This window comes from Oryx dammah, unplaced genomic scaffold (assembly GCF_014754425.2).
Source record: "Oryx dammah isolate SB20612 unplaced genomic scaffold, SCBI_Odam_1.1 HiC_scaffold_28, whole genome shotgun sequence".
Lineage (NCBI taxonomy): Eukaryota > Metazoa > Chordata > Mammalia > Artiodactyla > Bovidae > Oryx > Oryx dammah.
Window position 1 is genome coordinate 100,012,539 of NW_024070212.1, and position 24,549 is coordinate 100,037,087.

General features: G+C 46.1%; 1 protein-coding gene across 2 annotated transcripts in view; it reads right to left on the reverse strand.

Moving 5' to 3' along the window:
- The window catches only part of ST3GAL3 (ST3 beta-galactoside alpha-2,3-sialyltransferase 3), a 226,476-nt gene that overhangs the window by 48,695 nt on the left and 153,232 nt on the right, over nt 1-24,549 (reverse strand). The gene's annotated exons all lie outside the window — the stretch shown is intronic.

The following is a 24,549-nucleotide window of genomic DNA, read 5'->3' on the forward strand; positions in this document are numbered from 1 at the left end:
TGGCTGCTCTCTTTAGGGATGGCCTGAGCCCTGTCCCTATCCCAGCTCCAAGCACCTGTCTCCTCACTTTAGGAACAGGAGCTACTTCCTACAGATGAGTCCCCTAGGAAGCACAGTCAAATGGGGTCAAGATTTCTGGGCTGGGGTTGCTCCTTCTAGAATCCTAGCCCCATATTTAGACAACTCAGCCTGCTGGTGCCACTACAGGGTCACGGCCACCCACCTGGCCTGCTCTGCTGCTGGACAGCTTCTGGCTGCCCTAGTAAGCAGTCTCTTCCATTCTCCACGCAGGCCTTCCGAATGTTCTCCACTCTTCTCAACCTTCTCTCCCAGCACCCTGCCTTCCTGTCTAGCGCACGGTCCCATCTCCTGCTTCTATCCTGTTTGGGTCCATAAATTCCATTATACATGCTGAGTAGGAAGGGGAGGGGACTTGGAAGAAGCACATCTCGAACAGACATATGCTCAAGATGACAAGACCACTAAGGTAGAGTCTCTGGGGTGTCACTGTGAGAACTACTGGAAATGGGGGGTGCTTATCCTGCATCCCGTCTGCCTGGCAGGTCACCCCTGAGCAAGTGTGAGCTCCATCCTGGGGGCCTTCTACAGGAGAAAATAAAAACCACTGGAAGGGGGAATTCCTTCACCTTTATACTGCAATTACAAGCCCATCTATGTTCCTGCCACTCTGCCCTGCTGTAGAATAGGAGTCTCCCTCTGAGAGCAGAGGCCCACCCCTCCCCTCCGTGTCCTCAGGGGCCTTGTTGTATCATTTATCCCATCCTTCTCCCCCAGGTTTCTACTTTCCTCTCTGTGTACAGGATCCTTCCATTGATGGTCCACACACCCACTTCACCCTCATGACCACACCCGCCCCAACTTCAAGCCCATCTTCCTTCTCCCGTTACAGGCACGTTCTCCTGGGTGCCGCCTCCGTGCGGTGACCACATATCCTCGCCTCATGATTCAGCTTGATGTCAGCTGGCTGTCACCCCAACCCCTGCAGAGACACAGCTCTTGCCGGGGACTTCTCCAGTGCCAGTTCCAGTCTCTGAGCTCCCATTCCTGACTTGCCTCCGCAAGTTTCAAGCCTCTTCTCAACACATGTCCTGACACCAGACTGGGCTAGCAAAGGCCGACTGTGCCCAGCTTGATTTCAGACCCTCCTGGGAAGCCCAGACTCTACCTCATCCCTGAGCTCTGACATCCCTTGCCCCCCAGGTTCTAGCTCCCTTGCCCCTGGCAGGGCCTGGAATTGCCATGTGCTATGGCATATCCAAACCTCCTGCCGGATTAAAATCAGCAGGGCTCGTGTCACTCACAGGGCTTACGTACTGGAAGCTTTTCCTTAAATGTTTATGAAATAATTATCCTTCCTTCTGTTTTTCACTAGGCTGTAATCTCTTCATCCTAACAAAAGAAATTTGAAATAAACAAGGGCTACATTTCCCCTAATTTACAGATGAGGAAACTGAGATTCAAAGAGTTTAATTTGTCCAAGGCGAGAAAGTGCTGAGCCAGGTCTAAAATCTGAGGTTTCTGCTTTCAAAGTCTGTGCTCCTTCTAGGATTCTATGTGAGTCCTGTGCATGGAGCTCTCAGATACCACAAATGGACTGGGACAGGTCCCAGAAGGACACGTGGAAAGGGCCCTCTCAGGTGGATACAGCAAACTGTGAGAAATGGATGGCAACGTGGGCTCGATGGCAGGAAAACTCAAGAGTTTGGTAGCCAGTAGGTACTTCCACTCATACCTACCAGGTCGGTGGAAGAATCTGTTCTAGGATAGAATGGCTTAGTCATCAAATTTATGGAAAACAAAGGGAAAGGAAAGAAACAGCTTATGTTGAAGGCCCAAGGAAGATCCCACAAGTTCCGGATAGCTCCATGACCAGACCTGGTTTGGGTCCATAAACTCCATTACACATGCTGAGTAGGAAGGGGAGGGGTACTTGGCAGAAGCACGTTGAGAACAAACTTATGGTCAAGGTGACAAGACCACTAAGGCAGTGTCTCTGGGGTGTCACTGTGAGAAGCATTGTAAATGAGGAGGTGCTTATCCTGTATCCTTTCTGCCTGGCAGGTCACTGCAGAGCAAGTGTAAGCTCCATCCTGGATGCCTTCTACAGGGAACAGTGATAAGATGGGACTGACCCCAAGAAGAAACCCACCATGGTAGGGAGGGGCTTTATCATACCTCATGAGAGCAGAAATGTCTGACTGGAGGGAACTTGAAGGTAAACAATCATCAGCTTCAAATCCAACCATCTGACAGAGAAGAGGGATTAGTCTTGTTCTGCGTGACTCTGGTGGGTGGAACCAGAATCACAAGTGGAAGTTGCAGAAAGGTATATTAGCGCTTTTTTTTTAAGTTAAAACCCCCTAGTCATTGACCTTCTTGAAATGGATGGGCGGCTTCTGGAATATAAGAGCCTCTGGCTACTGGGGCTGGGGGGTGGACTAGGACATCGTCATTATTCTGAGACAGGGGCTCTCGACCCACCAAGTTCAGAAAAGTGGCAGGAACCATCTCTCCCGGCACGCCCTGGTCCCCTGCCCCCTCCTTGGGCTGCTCTGGCTGAAGTTAGACTCACAGTGACAGCAGGTCCAGCCTTCAGTGTAACCTCAGGGCTGTAAGTTCAGTCGCTCCAAGCTAGTGTCCAGGGACTTTCTTGGTAGAACTGTCTACAGTTTAGATAACTTATTTTCTCTCTTTAAAAGGAAAAACTTTAGAAAGGGGGGAGGTTGTGGGAGACTATTTCCATCTCAGTATCTGTCCCAAAGTTCTGGTGTTTTTCCAGGACTGAAGCATGGTATACACAACACTGTTAAAAATAACCCCTTGATTGAACAGAAGGCGTGGGAGAGAGGGGATAACCAGGCGATTTTGCTAGTGGGCGGGGGTGGGTAAGGAGAGGAAACTTAGACCCAGAGACCCTGGGAAGGGTTGTGTTCGAGAAGGGTTTTGTAGATGCAAGAACCAGGGAAATACTGTCCTCAATGGCTCCTTTCCAGAGAACTGCCCAGTAAGTGCTCTGTTTTGGGTGTACTCTAGTATACAAACAGGCTGCCAGTTTCAAAGGGTTCTCCCAGGATTGAGTCCGCCATTTTTTGGTCCTGATTGACAGCCTATGGGACAAAGGTCAGGGAATGACGACAAGGAACAGAAACCAAGAAAGGTTAACAATGTCAAAAACCACAAAGGTCACAGACACAGAGGCCAGAGAAAGGTCTATTGGATTTAGCTCTTGGGAGATTCTTGTGATTTGTGTGTGAAGGCTTCCAGACATTTCCTTCTATAACTAGACACTTAACGTAAATGGAATGTTCTAATATGGACTGTTCCATAACTTGCTTTTGAAAAATTCAACAGTTAAGTTGTGGGGTACTGTCAGGATATAAAATCTGACATCATTTTTTATGACTACATATTATTTCATCACATGGACATACTATATTTACTTAATTATGCACAGCTAAGAGGAATTTATGTTGTCTCTAATTTTCTGCTATGATGAACATGCTGCAACAAGCATCACATTACAAAAACTTGTGTGCAGAGTTATGATTATTTCCTTATGTTAAATACTGAGAAGAAAAATTGCTGGATCAAATGAAATCCACATATTAGACTTTATTGCACTTTGTGTGTGTGTGTGTGTGCGCACACGCGCACGCTCTGACTCTTGGAGACTTCTGGACTGTAGCCCGCCAGGCTCCTCTGTCCATGGGGATTCTCCAGGCAAGAATACTGGAGTGGGTTGCCATTTCCTCCTCCAGAGGGTCTTCCTGACCCAGGGATCGAACCCATGTCTCTTGCATCTCTTGCACTGGCAGGCGGATTCTTTCCCACTAGCACCCCCTGGGATGCCCTTATTACACTTTGCTTCCCATAATTTTCGAGAGAAGAAAATATTATTCTCAAGATTTCCTCCAACTTCTCTGGCCATTCTTCCCCATTCTCCTTCATTATGTCTCCTTCCTATTCATCCCTTATAAGTTGATACTGCCCAGAGTGGTATCCTTGGGTTCTCTTCTTCCTCCGAAAATTATAAGCTCAAATGTCTTCCAGAGCCAGGAAGGTACTGCAAATATGTTAATTGGGCCAGATGTAAGACAAGAAGGGCTAGGTCATGGCAAGTAGAGAGGACAGATTGCCAGTATTCACACTATTTGCAAACTCTGTGCTGGCCACATGGCTCCCAGGCGGCGCCCATGGTAAAGAACCCACCTGCCAATGCAGGAGGCATAAGAGATACAGGTTTGAATTTGGGTCAGGAAGAGTCCCTGGAGGAGGGCATGGCAACTCACTCCAGTATTTTGAATGGAGAATGCCATGGACAGAGGAACCTGGCAGGCTAGTCCATGGGGTTGCAAAAAATCAGACACGACTGAAGCAACTTAGCATGCATGCACGTGCCGGCCACAAAAGCATGTCAACTTTATCTTGTAAGCTGCAGGTTTGGGACCCAGTCTACACACTTGCCCTGTACAACCTCATCTACAGCCCAAACTCCATCTACATGCTGAGATTCCCATTGCATCATCTCTGGCTCTGACCTCTCCTCCTGGACTCCAGACTCATACATGTAACTGACTACTCGACATCTCTCCTTAAGTGTCCTGGAGGCATCTCATTATGTCCACAACGAGACTTGTGATCTCTGCCCTTTCCTCTTCTCTTAACAAAAACCAGAATTGTAAAATCAGAAACAACCGCCCGTCTTCTCAGGTTCCCTATCTCAATGAATAGCATTCCAACTTTTCCTGTTTTTGAAGCCAGAAACTTGGGAGTCATTCCAGATACTTCCCCCTCCCTAGCCACCCACACTCAATTAGTCATCAAGTCAATTCAGTAGGCACAGTAAGCACTTACTGAGCATCTGATCAGTGCCAGATGCTAGTTAGGTGCTTGGGTTGGCCACAAAGAGGAATGCTATGCTCCTGTCCTGGAGAGAGACTAATTACAATGCCATGATCAGAAGTGGGGGTGTTGGGAGAAAAGTCACACAAGATGTTCCGGGAGAAGAGGAGAGATAGGTTGATCCTATTTCCTAAGTGTTCCTCAAATAGCCGCTAATCTCCATCCCGATGGCATTGCCTTCAGCAGGTACTGCAGCAGTCTCCTAACTCATCTTTACGTTCCCTCCTCCAATCCATCTTCCATATTAGGTTAGAGAAACCTTTCCAAGTAGCAAATTGCCTCAAGACATACTCTTATCTCTTGTCTAAAACACGTCAATGATATCCCCACATCTTCTCACAGGACATCAACACAATCCTTTTAGAATGACTTGTAGGGTCTCCCTGGACCCTGCCCTGGATGACATCTTGTCTTTCAGTATTCTAGGACATAACCAAAAGTGAGTGAGTGAAGTCGCTCAGTGGTGTCCGAATCTTTGCGACCCCGTGGACTGCAGCCCACCAGGCTGTCCGTGGGATTCTCCAGGCAAGAATACTGGAGTGGGTTGCCATTTCCTTCTCCAGGGGCTCTCCCTGACCCAGGGATCGAACCCAGGTTTCCCGCATTGCAGGCAGACGCAGGCAGACGCTTTAGCCTCTGAGCCACCAGGAAGCCCAATGCCCCAAACATGTCACATTACTTGCAGTTCTCTGAATATCCTTGGGTAGCTCATGCTCTGAGTTTATGCTGCCCCTCTGTCTAGAACACTTGACCTATTGTTTTTCAATTGCCTAATTCCTAAACAATCTTTAAGACTTGGATAACATATCACTTCCTGCAAAAATTCTTCTCAGATCACTTCACCCAAAAAAGATGGCTTCTCCAGGCATTCTGTTACATACCCTCCCAGTGCTGCGGGCTTACCCTTGGGGAGGGAAAGGAACTTCCGAGGCATTTTGCCCAGGCTGCTGAAGGGGGGACCATAACATGTCCTTACCTGGATGTCTCTGAGAACAGGTAGTGCTGAGAAAATAGGGAGGGGTAGTGAGAAAACAGTGAATGATTCCAGAAGAGATCAGGAGACAGGAAAAGGCACAGCTCTTTGGGTTCTGGTTGGACATAGCCTTGAGAGGTCCATGAACCTTTTAGGTCCACAGGCCACATATTTTGAGAAACTACTGACATGATCCATTTCAACTCCTGACACTTACCGTACCTACCTCTGCCAAATACAAAACAAAAACAAAAAAAGGAAAGAAAATTCTTCAATGGAACGATGGTGAGTCACCACTCGCCAATGAGAGGATTTTCTATGGCTTTTAAATGCTAGAAGTAAATTATTAGAATGAAGGTCAAGAGGTACCGTGAATAATAGCGGTGAAGAGGATTGAACCCAGAAGTTAGGGGGAAAAAAGGGCCTCTGACATCTCTAATTTGGTGTCTCTTTTCTGCATATTCACAGCATCCTATATTTTCACCTACCATGGCATCAACGCTGTATTACATTTTGTGCTCATGTCTGACTCTCCCTCGAGACTGGAGCTCTAGGGTAGGGATTATGCATGACTCTGCATTCTTAGTACCCAGTAGGGCATCCAAGATATGAAAATGCTTATAAGATAAGTAATGAGGGAAGGAGTGGGAAGGAAGTTTAGGCAAACAATGAATCAGTGCAATATATATAGATATATAAAATTTTTTCGTTGTATCCAAAACATACTGAAATTGTCAAGGAACTGTCTAAAAACTTATTTGTAAGAATACTGTTCACAGCAATGTTGTTTATAATAGAAAGAAATGGGGGGAGGGGAGAAAAACTAGAAGGACCCTGGTGTTTCACATTTGTATCTGATGATTTGTAGAAGCCTCAAGGTCAGTATTTCCCCAAATGAGCTCAATAGCTGCTCCCAAACTTGCCCTTCCCTTGTGGTTTCTGGTTCAGACAGTAGGGCCACCATCTCCCTCGCTGCCCAAATCAGAATGTAGGGGTCATCTCTACTCCTTCCTGTCACTCTGACTCCAGCCACCTAAGGTCACTTCTCTTCCCAGCATCTCACCAACCCATCCTGTGCTCATCACTGCCTCCCAAGGGGCTCCCTCCTCAGTCCCACCTCCTCTAATCCTTTACGCCATTCGACATAATGATCTTTCTAGAGCACAGACTTGATACTGTCCCTCCCTCAAAACCTTTGCCGACCTCATAATAAAGGGCAGATTCCTTGGCATGGCATTCAAGGCCTCTTCCCACCAGGACCTGTACCCTGGACAGCCCAGATTACTTGACAATACATCTCCTTCCTTAGTGTGAGTGCCTTTCCCAGACTCTTTGCCTGGTCAGTTTCTAACTGTCCTCCAACTGTCAGCACAGGGGGCATCTCCTCTAGGAAGCCCTTCCTGCTTGCTTAGTCAGTATAGATGCCCCTCACCTGGGTGTGCACAGCTCCACGGTTTGCTCTGTCCCTGTGGTCACCACATTGTCCCGTTTCTCTCATGCACTGTTTCTTACTGATCACTGTCTCCCAAAGCTCTGCACAAGGCTTGGCAGGGAGAGGGTGCTTAGGGGCTAGGGAAGGGGCAGAATCTGCCTTGGGTCCCCAGGCAGTGAGGCACCAGGCAAACAGTCACCAAGGGGAAGGAAGTAGGTCTGGTTCTGGCCCCTCAGAAGTGGAAGATGTGGGAGCCTTGCTCCTTGGCCCTGAGGGCATTCTCTGCCACACTGGAGCCTCTGCACGGGGCTGGGGGATTAAGACCACATGCTGCACAGACAAGTGCCATTCTAGGGGGCAACTTCTCCCGGCCAGTCTTCATTCTTTATCGTCTCTGGATTGCAGAAACAGAAATGGCTCACTCTCGGTCTGAAGCTTTTCGTGACTTGTGTGGAAGACACAGCATCAACAGCCTTTTGTTTGGGCTTGACTTGGGTGAACATGCCAAGAAGACTGGCTCAGAAGTCTTTTCAGATGTCATTTCTATCTCGTTACAACTCTGCTCCATGAGAGCCATTCACAAGCCTGTTTTTCTGAGGCTACAAAGCTGTCAGTCTCTTGGCCCTGCCACAGCCCACAAAGCTACGTGGGATGCTCACCCAAGACAGCCAGTGTTGTAGCCAGAGCTGGGCCAGCACAGGAGGTGGTGGAGAGGGCTCTCCACTGTCTCTTGCCTTTCAACCTGGCTTGAATGTCACCGGAGCCCTGAGGTTCAGCTCCACTGTAGGTCCCCCAGATGGTGATCTGGCACCATGCCTGTATTTTCAAACCCAGTTCCCCGGTGTCCAACACAGACACTGAACAGAAAATGCATTAAATAAGTGAACCAACAGACATGAAATTCCCAGTTATTTGCACTTATTCAGGGAGCCCATCAAGTTCAGTGTTTAGAGGGGAGAATTATCTAGAATTTAATATGTCCTTGAATAAATTTATTAGAACTTTCTCACTGCTGATGCTGGTAGTGTGGCTGCTGGAAGGAAGCAAAGAGCACTGGGTTGGGGTGGGAGGCATGGTGCGTGTGCACATGGCAAAAGAAGGTCGGCAGGACCCCTCTTCCATCCCCCACTCCAAGCCAAAGCCCGCTGTGACAACCGCGCTCATAGGACAGACAGAGGCGCGGGCATGGGAGCTGTCCCCAGTTCGCTCTCAGTTAAGAGCGACACAGGGTTCATTAAAGGTGAAAACTAGAGGACCTAGGAGGAAACTACATGCAGTGTGTGAAGGGTGACAGAGAGATGCACAAGGGGCTGTGGGAGCCCCGAGTCGACCTCTGCCCATGGATGCAGGGGAAGCCCGCAGAGGAGGCGCCGTCTGTGCTGAAGCTTGACGGGTGGAGAATGTGAGGAGGGACCCCTAGACGCACACAAGAGACGCTGTGCTCTGTGGCAAGTGAAGTTCGAGCTGCCTGCTGTCATCAAGGTAGTGGTCCTCAAGGCAGAGAACCAGGGGGAGAGCATGCCAGTCTGGGGGGAACAGTGTATGCACAGGCAAAGGTATAAAAGACCATGGTTTGTAGGGCAGGGCTCCCCAGGGGTTAGGGCACCAGCCAGCATCAGTTCCCGGGTGTTCTGATAACTCCGTCAGGGGTTCAGAAGACTTTTTCTTTTCTTTTTTCCCCTTTCTTTCCTTTCTTTCTTTTTTTTTTTTCTTCACTAAATTACAGGTTATCAGTTGCATCCTGTGTGGCTGAGATTGCCAAAAACCACACTTCCTGATATGTGGAGGCATTTCTGTATCAACAGATGCCAATCACCTGCCATTGTATGCACAGTCTGGACAAGTCCAGACAGCTCCCAGCCAAGACACGTCACCGGAAGGTCCTGATGGGAGTGGTGGCAGTCAAGTGTGAGGACAGAACGCGACAGTCATTGCCACTGCTGCGCACTCACCGACGGCCAGCACCAGGCCACACGTCTCGTGGCCTTCTCTTGACTGCCCCCAAGGTAGGGGCTGTTATTCCCACTTGACAGGTGAGGAAGTTGAAGCTGGGCAGGCCTAGAGGACCTTGTCCAGGTCCCACGGCTAGGTAAGTGGCGACGCTGGGACTCAAACCCGAGTTCGTTTGCCTCCAAGATCCAGGCTCTTTTCATTTGCCCTAACTGAGGAAGGCGAGCCCTGGCCCCATTTGGTCTTTGCTAAGAGAGCGGGAATGAGATGCTGTGGTCCCAGCATGGGTACTACTGGCAAGGCCCCGAACTCAAGGCATCACTGACCTGGGGTGAAGTCAGGTGGCAAACGTGCCCTTCCCCACTTTGGCAGCACAATGTGGTTGGACTACTTCTGCCACAGCTACAAATTTCTCTACTTGAAATTCAGGAAAACCCTCAGAAAAGGACTGAAAGGTAGCCAGTAATTAAGCCTCATCACAGTCTGGGAAGGAAATGAGCAAGCTCCGAGGGAACATGGTGGCTTTAGCCCTGTAGCCCATGTCCCTGCAAGGGGCTCATAACTGTCAAGGACAAGACCTGCAGCTCACGGCAGAGGTCGCCCTGGGGATCCAGAGGCGGGGCAGAGGATGACTGGTCCTTCCTTTCTCTCCCTTCGGTAAATGCTCCTCCAGGTCACCCCAGCACCCCTACCCTCTATGAAGCTGTGTCTGTGTGGACAGACACCTCACCCGTCTGTAGCCCCTGAACCCTTTGTTTCCTTCCTATAATCTCCTTGAGGGTCAGTGGCTTTGTTGAGACTGCTGGAGACCGGGCTGGGTCAAGGGCCCAGGTCTCCTAGCTGAACTGTCTTTCCCCACAGCCCCGAGAGCTGGGGCGTGGTGGTCAGCTGAGCACTGCCTGCTGCCTCGGGCACTGCTCACCATCCTGCCTCAGGAAGAATGGGCTACACCAGAGGCAGCTGCTGGTCACATCTTTATAAAAGGTCACTGCCTCCGAGGCCTTCCTTCCCCACATGAGCTCACCAAGCCTAATGGAACCAGTGATCACTCTCACTGCATCCTCCCTGGGGGTGGGGGCGGTGGAGTGGAGACAAGTCCACTGTGGGGGAGGGAACCTCTGCGGGCAGCAGCCTCTGAGCAAGAAAAGAAAGGCGTGGTTGTCCAGGCGGCCACTTAACAGAAGGTTCCAAAGGTCCTAGGGGCAAGTGGAATCAAGTCCTGCCTGAACCCCTGTTGCTGGTCCTGGGGGCTTGCAGGAGGATGGTGGGGGAGATGGGGAATGAAGCAGACACAGCCTTTTACCTGGCCAGAACCCCACAGATGACACTGCCCCTGGACACATGGGACCACGGGGAGTGGGGACGATAGGCACAGAACCATCCCTCATCCGGCCCCAGAGAGCTGGTTTCTGAGCCCAGGCCTCCTGCGCCTGCCTCGCCCCATTTGGGGGTCTCACTCCATTTGGTGGTGTGCTTCCTGGGGCAAGCTCTGCAGCTGGCCCCTGGCCCAGACACTCTTGAGGGGCTGAACAACAGAGTCCAAGGTGTTCTTTTGTGTTTTGCAACCATCTGTTTTCAAGTTGTGTTGCTGCAGGAAACTTCCCTGTACCAAGCTCTGGGAACGTGGAGAGGGAGGATGGGACTGTCCCAACATGAGAGGCACAGAGATGTCATGAGGTCAGCTGTCAACACGCCTGCTGGGTGTGATGCTGTCAGCAAACAGGCTTGTGTTTCCCCCACGAGGGTCTCCCATGAGTAGAGACCAGGTTATCCAGGCCTCTCTATGTAGCCCTGGACAGTGTCGTCCACCTTCCCTCTGAGCTGTGTATATGGATTATCTCCTTCTTTCTCTCTCAGCCCAGCCCTGAGTGGTTCACAGAACCCAGGCTCCTGGGTGGGGCCGTGGCTTCCCTCTGGCTACTTTAGGGGCCTCCGCCTGGGTTCCATGCATGGCACAGGGGCAGAAAGCTCACGTGACAGGAGGCAGGCATCAACTGGAGTCTTCCTTCTACCTGGGAGAGGGGAGGCTTCAGCCCTGCTTCTCCTCTCCAGCACTAGCTATGAGGGGAGGCCAGTCACCGTGGGGGTGCAGATGGAGTCAGGAGAGCAAGATGCTCAACCCACTGGCCTGCTGCTCCTCGACCCCGTAAGGGCAGAGCGTCTCCCTCCGCCCATCCGGGGCTTGTGTGGGTGGAGCTCAGACTCGGGCCCTCCTCCCGCTGAGTAGCCAGTGTCTGTCTGGGCTGCTCCAGTCCTGGAGCCTGGCACAGTGAGTGCGCCTCTGGGGTGAAGGGCCAGGATCACGTTCTCTGCTTTCACCCGCTTTTGCTCCTCACAGGCAGCAGAGCTCCCCACGTGGGGATCTTGTACCTGAACCAAGAAAAGCAAAGCTGCTAATCTTGACAAGATCAATCTCCAAATACCACAGGAATGCAGCCTGCCGGTCTGCTCTCACCAGGCGCTGCGCTTCTAAGCACTTCTAGGCTTCCTGCTCTCCGGCAGAGCCTGCAGCTGGGACTGCAAGGGGGAGAAGCTGCTCCCACCAGTGTGTCTGACTTGCTCCTGAAGCCCCATCTTCCCGGGGATAGCCCAGGCATCCCCTGCCCCAGGAATCCGAGTCAAACTCCCATCGCCCCTCCCTGCTTAGGGGCCTCCTCAGTGCCTCCACTCAGGACCTGCTGTCCTCACCTCTCCCAGAGCACATATACCTGGATGTGTGTGTCCAGGTGCTGCTTCTCTTAATCCTGAGGTCAGTGGGTACAGAGGAAGAAAGAGAGGTCTGGAGAGGTTATGCCAACCACTTCTATTCACCTTCAAAGCCTGTGCTCTTATCACTATAGCCCATGCTTCTCAAACTACCTGGGAAGAAGGACCAGTTTTTTGTTTGTTTTTTAAATTTTTATTGGAGTATAGTTGTGGGTTTTTGCATATGTATAGCTGATTCACTTTGTTGTGCTGCATTTCAAATTTCAATTCTGTCACAGAGAGTAATCCTTTTATAAAATATAATAAAAATGAATCACTATAAAAATTAAAACACATATAAAATATAAGAGGCCCCATTTTTAAATTGTTAGATGACAAATGACAAAAACTTACTCTAATTGCTACAGACCTTTCTAACACTGTATTTTCAATTTCTCAAAAGTCTTGTCGAAGACCAGTTCACACACTTCTGATTTCACAGCACTTAATAGGCTCCCTACTGACAGATGCCTGCTGGGGCATTCTGCCAAGGACTCTTGGTAGGAGAGTTTGAGAGAGGGTGGGACCTAGCTCCTCAGGTCCTGAACTGGGGCAGGAGAAAAGGCACATTCTGATAACATCAGGAGTGTTGAGCAGACGAAGGCCTAGCACTTCGTCTGTGATGTATGAGTTTATAACCAGAAAAAAATCTTACCGGGTGAGTCTGCAGCATTTACCTGTACAAGAAGTACATAGGTCCTTAGTCATCTAGAGAAAGAGATTTCTCCAAAGAAAACAACTCTGGCCATGTACTACAGATCCACCTATACAGATTGGAAGATAGAGCAAAGAAGGAGATGAGGGTGTAGCTACAGGGCATGAGTTCCTGGAAAGGTTGGGAAGCAGGGGTAGGTTTGAGACCAGAAGTGGAGCTACTTTAGTTTATTTTTTGATTAAAAAATTTTTTTCCCCTTTTTAGCCATGTGGCTTATGGGATCTTGGTTCCCATAAGGGAGTGAACCCCTGACCTCAGCAGTGGAAGCATGGAGTCCTGTCCTCACCACTGGACCCCCAGGCAATTCCCAGAAGTGGAGTTACTTTAAAAGCAGATCATGGATTGGTTCCCAGAGGAGATCAGAACAAATGTCACTTAGGAACACATGGGGAAAAAAAAGATGATGGCAGAGAAACCAACAGGACACAGATGGCTGTTCCTTCAGCTACAAGCTGGAGTCCAGGTCAAGGACAGGCATGTGGTCTGTCCAGCTCAGGCAGGACTGTCAGCCCTTGAATACTCCACAGAGAAGCTTTACTTACTGAGCACTCTGCTCGTTCCAGAAAGGCCCAGCATCCAAGGATTCCACTGCAGAAGTCCCTACTGAAGATACTTACATTCTGTAATCGAAAGGCATCTGTAATCCCCTATAGGTTCATGGTTCAGAGCTGTAACTCAGGACACAAGGTGGAACTGATGGGTTTGGTTCCTGGCTCTGTGTTGTTGTGACCTTGGGGAGATTATAGTTTTTTCATCTGTAAAGTGGGCATAGCAACATTTACTCCACAGGGCTACTGTAAAGATTAAGTAGGCAATGAACATACAATATTTGGTATAGTGGCTGGAGAAAGCTGTGGATGCCATAAAACTGTGATATTTTACACACACAGGCTGTCTGTGGCTGCCAATGGAGTGTAAGCCATCAAGAGGAGAGATTTTAAGTGTCTTACATAATGCTGAAGCTTCTGGCACCTAGGAGAGTATCTGGTGCTTAGGAGCTGCTCTATAAAGATTTGCTGAATGAATGATGTGGTAGTTATTATCATTAGGTTTACTATAGGATGGGCTTCCCTGGCTGCTCAGCCATAAAGAATCTGCCTGCCAATGCAGGAGACATGGGTTTGATCCCTGGGTCGGGAAGATCCCCTGGAGAAGAAATGGCAACCCACTCCAGTATTCTTGCCTGGAGAATCCCATGGACAGAGTAGTCTAGCGGACTACAGTCCATGGGGTCACAAAAGAGTCAGACACTACTTAGCAATTAAACAACAACTACTTAGGATAGTGGAGTCAACATGGCAGCTTCTTAAGGGATGAGAAAAACGTAAGTATGATTAAATAGCGATATGAACAAGTCAGTAAAGAGAATGAAGATCCAGGTTTCCAAAGAGAGGTTGGGGAATCAGTGCTCAGGGGAAGGGCCTGACTTCTCTATAGAGAGTAGACCTGTCAGGACTCGATGACTAACCGGATATCTGATTTAGAATGGCAGGAGAAAGAATCACACCCAGATTTCTGATTCAGGTGACAGAGCGAAATAGGCAACATGGGCTGATTAGAATGGTTGAAAATTTGGTAAGTTGGATACATTGACTTTGAGATGCTCAAGAGTCATCCAAGTGGAGCTGTTCAGTAGGAAGCTGGATATTTGGGTCTAGAGATCAGAAGAGATCTGAGGTCCTAACAGATTTGAGAGTCACCAGCACATATTTGTAGCTGAAGCTAACATATAGTGAGAAGAGAAGAAAAAGGACCATGGTTGAAGCCTAGCAGACATCAACATTCTTTTTTTTTTCACATCAACATTTAAGGGTGGGTACAGGGAAAAGAGACTGCTTGTAAAAGAGACTGAGAAGGAATAATAGAGAAATAGGAGAATGAGAAGGGAGTTTGGACAAGCATTAATGAAAAGAGGGTTACAAAATGTTCAAAATAGAGAGAGATCAATACTGCCAAATGTTTCAGAGAGGTCAAAAAAAGAGATCCGCCCATTGGATGTATCAGTTAGAACTTCTGGGCGATCTGGACAAGAGCATTTCAGGGAGGGGTGGTAGGAATGGAAGTGAGAGTACAGAAATTAAGAATAAGGGGGCATGAGGAAGCAGAGAGAGCAAGAGTAACAAGTCTCTTTGCACACTCCTGGGCAGGGGAGTGGGGGAACACTCAACTTGCTCTCAGGCTAGGACAATGAATCTGTGGAAGCAGATGATGCTCTATTCTCCTCTGTAATTTATGGTACAGGACAGAGCTTTACAAGGACGTCTTTGCCATCTTTCCACTCCTCCCTGGTGTTGAAGTGATAAAAGTCCCAGAATCCATGAAGGACAGAGAGGGAGGGGTTTGGAATGTGGGGATACAAGATACCCAGTCACCCTGGCCGAAAGACTATAAATTTTCAAATCCCCTAGGGCAGTGCAATGGCCCCCCTGCACCTTCTCACGCACGGTTCCCCAAATAGGCAGCTGGGACTCTGTCATTCCTCCCGATTTCCTGCCTCAGAGATCTCAGTAAGGTTTCACAGGCGGCTTTGCACTCTGGGGAACTTGGTCAGCTTGGATGACAGCAATGATTCCTTAGTAGTATGAGAATCACAGACACACACAGTTACAGACACACACTATGCACCCTGGCCTTCCCAAGGCAACAAACATCTCAAGAGAAGTGAGGTTTTCCTCTGTAGAGCTGGGCAAGAGGGCAGTTCCCACACCAATGCCTCTAGAGCCCCCACAGGGCATCTGGTAGACCTCTGTGATCTGGCCCCCAGCCACCCTGTCCATAAGACAGCAGCAGCAAGAGGCAGTAGAAGGTGGCAGTTGAGCATGTAAGCTCTGAGGTCAGAGTACTCAGGTTCAAAACATCCTGTCCATGTGACCTCAGGCCAATTGCTTGACTTCTTTGTGCCTCCATTTCCTCAGGGCTAAAAGTGTATCAATAACTGTTCTATTTCAGAGGACTGTTGGGAAGACTGTGCTTGTGCATCCGAGCTCAGTCATGTCTGCCTCTTTGCGACCCTATGGACTGTAGCCCACTAGGCTCCTCTGTCCATGGGACCTTCCAGGCAAAAATACTGGAGTGGGTTGCCATTTCCTACTCCAGGGGATCTTCCCAACCCAGGGATCGAATCCACGTCTATTGCATCTCCTGCACTGGCAGGCAGATTCTTAAACAGACGAATAGGAGAAGGTCTTAGCAGAGGATCTGGGAAGTCAATATTGATACACCAGTAGGTGTGGCTGTCAGTGTTGCTGCTGTGCTTGGGCACAGCCTGGGTCTGGATTCTGCTTTCTCCTCGCCTACGGCTGCATGCTTGCCCCTGATGCTGAGTGGCTCTGCTGGTGACCATCAGAAAGACATGATACTCACTCTTTCACCAAAGCCCTTTTAAAAAGCCTCTTGTACGTTTATAGCAAAGCACTGCTAGGAAAATGGGGCGCGTCCATTAAGATTTTATGAATTAGGGACTCCCTTGGTGGTCCAGCGGCTAAGACTCGTGCTCCCAATGCAAGGGGCCTGGGTTCGATCCTGGTCAGGGAACTAGAGCCCACATGACACAACTGAGAGTTCGCATGCCACAGCTAAGGACCCTGCATGCTGCAACGGAGGCACCTGCCCAGCCAAATAAATAAAGAAGTAAAAATATTTGTAAAAAGGCTTTATGAGTTATACATATTTTTTAAACCTACATTTTAAATGTATACCATGACCTATTCTGGGATCTTTATTTCTTACTGAAAAAAACTTACCTGATTTAACGAAAGTCACTGAAAAAACAGAATTCAATTAATGTCTAATATTAAATTTTGTTGGAAGGATCTAACATTCATAGCCCCAAGATACATCATCTCATTTCATCCTCTTGACTAATGAGTTATGTGATGCTCTGACTTTTCCAAGATCATGCACAGCCTATTAAGTGAGAAGGCTGTGGGAACTCTGGGTCTCCACATCTCATCTCTTTCTAATCTATCACACATTGGTGTGTGTGTTACTCGCTCAGTTGTGTCAGACTCTTTGTGACAGACTCGTGGACTGCAGCCCACCAGGTTCCTCTGTCCATGGAATTCTTTAGGCAAGAATACTGGAGTGGGTAGCCATTCCCTTCTTCAGGGGATCTTCCTGACCCAGGGATCTCCTGCACTGCATGCAAATTTGTTACCATCTGAGCCACCAAGGAATCATCAGTGGTAAAGCTACTATTTAAAAGCCAATGAGCCATTCTAAATAAAATAACTTGAATAAAGCAAGTGTGTTTTCTGGGTATGTTTTGAGTGGGAACATCAGAAGACCTGGATTATTTTTAAGATTATTATATTAATAAGATTAGGATTATAAGGTGCTCTCCAATAGGAACTCCTCTTATTAGTGTTCTTGGATACCTAGTATGGCACTAGGCACATGGGCTTTCAGTAGATATATAACAACTGATATCCAAAGACATGTCAAAATAGTTATTTTTCTTTGGTAACTCTCTCCACTGAAACTGTTTTATCAACATTTCTCACACCCTCAGACTCTTAGTCTCCCAAGGGCAGAGATCCATATCCATTCATGTAACAAGCATTAAGCACCTACTAAGTGCTAAAGGGTCTGCTAAGTACTAGCAGCCATGAACAAGACCATATTTCTGCGCTGAGGGGTGCACAGCCTATGATGGAAGAAGAAAGAGCAATACACAGTTATAAGTACAATAACAGAGCAATGTGTGCATCACTGAAGTGGGATGGGTCGAGGAAAGACTAACAGTGTGTTCACGGGCGGAGGTCAGGGAAGACTTTCCCTTCCATGGTACCAATAGATGAAAAGCCCTAATCCACTGTACAGAGTTGAGTAGATACTCAATAAATTTGAGTTCCTTTGGATCGCATGGCCCCTCCTCCCCATCTCTCTCACTAGAGGAAAATGTATCCAGGCAGGCAAGTTTGAGGAGGAAAGGAGGCAGATGCGAGAGTGAGCGGGCTGGCTTCCCAGAGAAGCAGGATTCTGCATCCTGGATAGGCCAGAGTATCAGCATCCACTCCGTTACCACTGCCTGCTCCCCAGTCTTTGCTCAGGTGTGGGAGGCAGTGACTGGCTGGGCTCAAGGAGGCCTGAGGCTTAGGAACAGAGTGAGAATATGCTTCATACATCACTTGGTAACAAAACAGAGAGAGAGATTTAAGTTGGTTTTTATTAGGTGGGGTCAAAACTAACATGTCAAAAGAGCTGTGTCAAAACCTCTTGTGTCAAAATATTGTTGCTACAAATTTCAAATTCCTAAATTTACTTAGAACTTTTTGGTCAAAATATTAAAAAACACTAGTTACCCATAAGGAAAATAATTAAACAAACCCAGATCCTGACACCAAGAATCATGCCTAACACCAAAACAAAACAATAAAAATCTCAAATGGATTATTAATTCAAATATAAATAATAAAGCTATAAAAGTATTGGATGAAAATAGACAAAGACAACTCTATAAAATACTATGTGTAGATATAAATTGAAGAACTGCTACAGAGGACAATTTGTCAATAACTTTCAAAATTATAAATTCATTGTTTGTACTGACAACAGCAGTGTGGATATAAATCAGGCAGGGTGGAAACGCCTTGCAATGCACAAGGAACTGGGTCAAGTCTTCAGACAGGTACTGCATTAGTAATGGGGATAAATTAGCCCTAGACAAAGGGTTGCTCAACACCTGCAGCAACAACATTAAAAGCAAGTCTCAAAGGGACACAACTGATTCCAAGTGATTTAACTACACACCCAAGCAAAACTAGAAATATTTAAGAGAATACAAAAGAAATCTTGCACATAAAAACATAAATTTCATACTGTTTTAAATCTAATTAAAAAAAATTACCAGTCAGGCATATGAAGAATTAGAAAAATATAGGTTATTATCAGGAGAAAAATCAATCAAGAGAAACCACCCCAGAAATGATAGAGATGATGAAATTACCAACAGAAGAGCTCATGAACATAATAAAGAATGAAGTGCAAGATATAAAAAGACCTTAATAGAACCACAGGGATTAAAAACACAGTATCTGACATGAAAACACACCAGATGGGATTAACAGCTGATTAGACACCACAAAACAAATATCAGTGGATGTGAAAACACAGAAATATCAACTATCCAAAATGAAGTACAAAGAGAAATAAGAAAACACTGGGCGGGAAAAACCCCACCAACACAATAGCATCAAACAAACCAATTGGACCAATGGCTTAACATACATGTAATTGGAATTCTGGGAAGGGTGATGAACAGAAAAAATATTTGAAAAAATAAGGACAAAGAGCATCCAAATTTGATTAAAAGTAAATACAAACCCACAGATTCACTGAGCTAGATAAATGCAAGTCAAGAATAATATTAAGAAAACTACAACAAAGTGCATCATATCAAATTGCTGAGAACAAGTGATAAGGAATAAAAATCTCAAAAAAGTAGCCAGAGGAAAAGAGAAACATTACATACAAAGCAAAAAAAGGTAACAATGACAGAAGACAAAGAAACTATACAAATCAAAAGAAAAGGAAGTTATATCTTTAAGGTAATATGTGTGTTTGTTTGTGTGTGTGTGTTTGTGAAATTGTCAACCTAGAATTGTATACACAGTCAAAAACAGCTTTTTGAAGCTGAAGGTAAAATAAAGACTTGATCAGAGAAACCAAAGCTGATCGATTTCACTGCCATTAGATTTTGCTCATAAGTAATGTTAAAAGACATTCTTCAAGCAAAAGAAAAAGAATAAATAGAAATATGCATCTACCCAAAGGAAAAAGTCAGTTCAATTCAGTTGTTCAGTCGTGTCCGACTCTTTGCGACCCCATGGACGGCAGCATGCCAGGCTTCCCTGTCCATTACCAATTCCTGGAGCTTGCTCAAACTCATGTCCATGGAGTCGGTGATACCATCCAACCATCTCATCCTCTGTCATCCCCTTCTCCTCCTGCCTTCAACCTTACCCATCAGGGTCTTTTCCAATGAGTCAGTTTTTCGCATCAGATGGCCAAAGTACTGGAGCTTAAGCTTCAGCATCAGTCCTTCCAATGACTATTCAGGACTGATTTCCTTTAGAATTGACTGGTTTGATCTCCTTGCTATCCAAGGGACTCTCAAGAGTCTTCTCCAACACCACAGTTCAAAAGCATCAATTCTTTGGCACTAAGCTTTCTTCATGGTCCAACTCTCACATCCATACATGACTACTGGAAAAACCATAGCTTTGACTAGACACACCTTTGTTGGCAAAGTGATGTCTCTGCCTTTTAATATGCTCTCTAGGTTTGTCATAGCTTTTCTTCCAAGGAGCAAGCATCTTTTAATTTCATGGCTGCAGTCACTCTCTGCAGTAATTTTGGAGCCCAAGAAAATAAAGTCTCTCACTGTTTCCACTGTTTCCTCATCAATATGCCATGAAGTGATGGTACCAGATGTCATGATCTTCATTTTTTGAATGCTGCGTTTTAAGCCAGCATTTTCACTCTCCTCTTTCACTTTCATCAAAAGGCTCTTTAGTTCTTCACTTTCTGCCATAATGGTGGTGTCATATGCATATCTGTTATTGATATTTCTCCCAGCAATCTTGATGCCAGCTTGTGCTTCATCCAGCCCAGCATTTCACATGATGTTCTCTGCATATAAGTTAAATAAGCAGGGTGACAATATACAGCCTTGATATACTCCTCTCCCAATTTGGAACCAGTCCGTCGTTCCATGTGGGTTCTGACTGTTGCTTCCTGACTTGCATACAGATTTCTCAGGAGGCAGGTCAGGCGGTCTGATATTCCCATCTCTTTCAGAATTTTCCACAGTTTATTGTGATCCACACAGTGCAAAGGCTTTGGCATAGTCAATAAAGTAGTTCCTTTTTCTGGAACTCTCTTGCTTTTTTGATGATCCAATAGATCTTGGCAACTTGATCTCTAGTTCCTCTGCCTTTTCTAAATCCGGCTTGAACAACTGGAAGTTCATGGTTCATGTACTACTGAAGCCTCACTTGGAGAAATTTGAGCTCTACTTTACTAGTGTGTGAGATGAGTGCAATTGTGGAGTAGTTTGAACATTCTTTGGCATTGCCTTTCTTTGGGATTGGAATGAAAACTGACCTTTTCCAGTCCTGTGGCCACTGCTGAGTTTTCCAAATTTGCTGGCATATTGAGTGCAGCACTTTGACAGCATCATCTTTCAGGATTTGAAATAGCTCAACTGGAATTCCATCACCTCCACTAACTTTGCTTGTAGTGATGCTTCCTAAGGCCCATTTGACTTCGCATTCCAGGAGGTCTGGCTCTAGGTGAGTGATCACACCATCATGATTTTCTGGGTCGTGAAGATCTTTTCTGTACATTTCTTCTGTGTATTCTTGCCACCTCTTCTTAATATCTTCAGCTTCTGTTAGGTCATACCATTTCTTTCCTTTTTGGTGTCCATCTTTGCATGAAATGTTCCCTTGGTAACTCTAATTTTCTTGAAGAGATCTCTAGTCTTTCCCATTCTGTTCTTTTCCTTTATTTCTTTGCAATGATCGCTGAAGAAAGCTTTCTTATCTCTTCTTGCTGTTCTCTGGAACTCTGCATTCAGATGCTTATATCTTTCCTTTTCTCCTTTGTTTTTCGCCTCTCTTCTTTTCACAGCTATTTGTAAGGCCTCCTCAGACAGCCATTTTGCCTTTTGCATTTCTTTTTCTTGGGCATGGTTTTGATCACAGCCTCCAGTACAATATTACAAACCTCTATCCATAGTTCTTCAGGCACTCTGTCTATCAGATCTAATCTATTTGTCACTTCCACTGTATAATCATAGGGGATTTGATTTAGGTCATACCTGAATGGTCTAGTGGTTTCCCCTACTTTCTTCAACTCAAGTCTGAATTTGCAATAAGGAGTTCATGATCTGAGCCACAGTCAGCTCCGGGTCTTGTCTTTTGCTTACTGTATAGAACTTCTCCATCTTCGGCTGCAAAGAATATAATCAGTCTGATTTCAGTATTGACCATCTGGTGATGTCCATGTGTAGAGTCTTCTCTTGTGTTGTTGGGAGAGGGTGTTTGCTATGACCAGTGTGTTCTCTTGGCAAATCTCTGTTAGCCTTTGCCCTGCTTCATTCTGTACTCCAAGGCCAAACTTGCCTGTTAATCCACGTATCTCTTGACTTTCTACTTTTGCATTCCAATCCCCTATGATGAAAAGGAATCTTTTTTGGGTGTTAGTTTTAGAAAGTCTTGTAGGTCTTCATAGAACAGTTCAACTTCAGCTTCTTCAGCATTAGTGCTTGGGGCATAGACTTGGTTTACTGTGATATTGAATCGTTTGCCTTGGAAACAAAAAGAGATCATTCTGTCATTTTTGAGATTGCACCCAAGTACTGCATTTTGGACTCTTTTGTTGACTATGAGGGCGACTCCATTTCTTCTAAGGGATTCTTGCCCACAGTAATAGATACAATGGTCATCTGAATTAAATTCACCCATTCCAGTCCAGTTTAGTTCACTGATTCCTAAAATGTTGATGTTCACTCTTGCCATCTCCTGCTTGATTATGTTCCATTTACTTTGACTCATGGATCTAACATTTTATGTTTCTATGCATTATTGCTCTCTACAGCATCAGACTTTACTTCCATCACCAGTGACATCCACAGCTGGGTGCTGTTTTCACTTTGGCTCAGCCTCTTCATTCCTTTTGGAGATATTTCTCCACTCTTCTCCAGTAGCATATTGGGCACCTACCATCCTGGGGAGTTCATCTTTCAGTGTCATATCTTTTTGCCTTTTCATACTGTTTATGGAGTTCTCCAGGTAAGAACACTGAAGTGGTTTGCCATTCCCTTCTTCAATGGACTACACTTTGTCAGAACTCTCCACCATGACCCATCCATCTTGGGTGGCCCTACATGGCCTGGCTCATAGTTTCATTGGATAGGACAAGGCTGTGATCCATGTGCTCAGTTTGGTTAGTATCTCGTGATTGTGGTTTTCGTTCTGTCTGTCCTCTGAAACGGGTGAGGATAAGAGGCTTGTGGAAGCTTCCTGATGCGAGGGACTGGCTGCGGGAGAATCTGGGTCTTGCTCTGACGTGCTAAGTCACTTCAGGCATGTCCGACTCTTTGTGATCCTATGGACTGTAGCCCGCCAGACTCCTCTGTCCATGGGATTCTCCAGGCAAGAATAATGGAGTGGGTTGCCATGCCCTCTTCCAGGGGATCTTCCCGACTCAGGTACTGAACCCTTGTCTCTTATATCTCCTGCATTGACAGGTGGGTTCTTTACCACTAGCACCACCTGGGAAGCCCAGCTCTGGTAGGCAGAGCCATACTCAGTAAATCTTTAATCCAATTTTCTGTTGATGGATGGGGCTGTGTTCCCTCCCTGTAGTTCCTTCCCTGAGGCCAAATTATGGTAGGGGTAATGGCTACCTCCTTCAAAAGGACTTATGTCAGCACACCCCGAGGCTCTGCCCCTAACCCCATGGCAGGCCACTGTCAACCCAGGCCCTTCGCCAGAGACTCCTGGATGCTCACAGGCAAGTCTGACTCAATATCATTAGTCATTAGTAAAATACAAATTAAAATCATAGTGAGATACCACTCTCAACATACTAGGACAGCTAAAATAAAAAAGATTGATATTAGGGATGTAAAGCAATTAAAATCCTCATACTTTGCTGGCAGGAAAGCAAAAGAATATAGTCACTTCAGAAAACAGTTTGACAAATTCTTACAAAGTGAAGCATACATCCTCTATACAAATGTTTATACTGGCTTTATTTATAATAGCTAAAAACTGGAATTAACCCAAAAACCTTTTGACTGCTGAATAGATAAACAACATAAAATGTTATGCCTGTATAATGAAATACTATTCAGCAATAAAAAGGAACAAACAACTGCTACACATATGCTTGAATCTCAAATGCGTTATACCAAACAAAAGAGGCAGACTCAAAAGGTTACTATATGATCCATTTATATGGCATTCTGCAAATACTACAGCGACAGTGGTTGTTGAGGCCTGAGAGTCAAGGTGGGGGTTAACTACAAAGAAGCATGAAGGAATATTCAGAGGCGATGATGGAAATATTCTATTGATTGTTATGGTAGTTGCACAAAGGTGTTCTCAAAACCCATACAACTATACTAATAAGCAATTTTCACTGTATATAAATTAAACTTCAGTGAATTTTTAATAAAATTGTGATACCTCCAAACAATGATATATTATGCAATCATTTAAAATATAAGATGAATTCATATATGCTGATAATAGGATAATCTCTAAGATATATTGTTAGGCATAAAAAAGCAAGACACAGGACAATAAATACAGTCTATTCCTTTTTATGGTATATTGGCTGTCTCTGGAGTCTGGAGTGGAAGTATATACCCTTTTGTACTGTTGAGTTCTTAGCCCCATGTGCTTATATTACTTTCAGTTAATAAAATCCACATACATTTCAAGGAAAACTCACAGGTGTCTGGCCTAGGGGCCTGAGCCATGTAGGTCTGAGAAAACCCATGTAAGAATATAAAACATACTGCCAGACCCTGAAAAAGTGCTCAGTAAATAGCTGGGAGAAGCAAAATACTGGAATCAAGTCAGAGGGCAGAGCCTGGACAAAGATCTCTATCTGAACACCAGATATTCAGCCAGCAGAGCCCCCATTTTATACAAGGAGCTAAGCTTGAATGGCTTACATTAGGAAAGAAAGGGACCATAATATCCAAATATCCTGGATCTGCTGTTGGGCAAGCTGTTTGTCAGCATTCCTGTGCAAGGACACTGTGTGCCCCAACCTCAGCCTCTAAGGGATGGG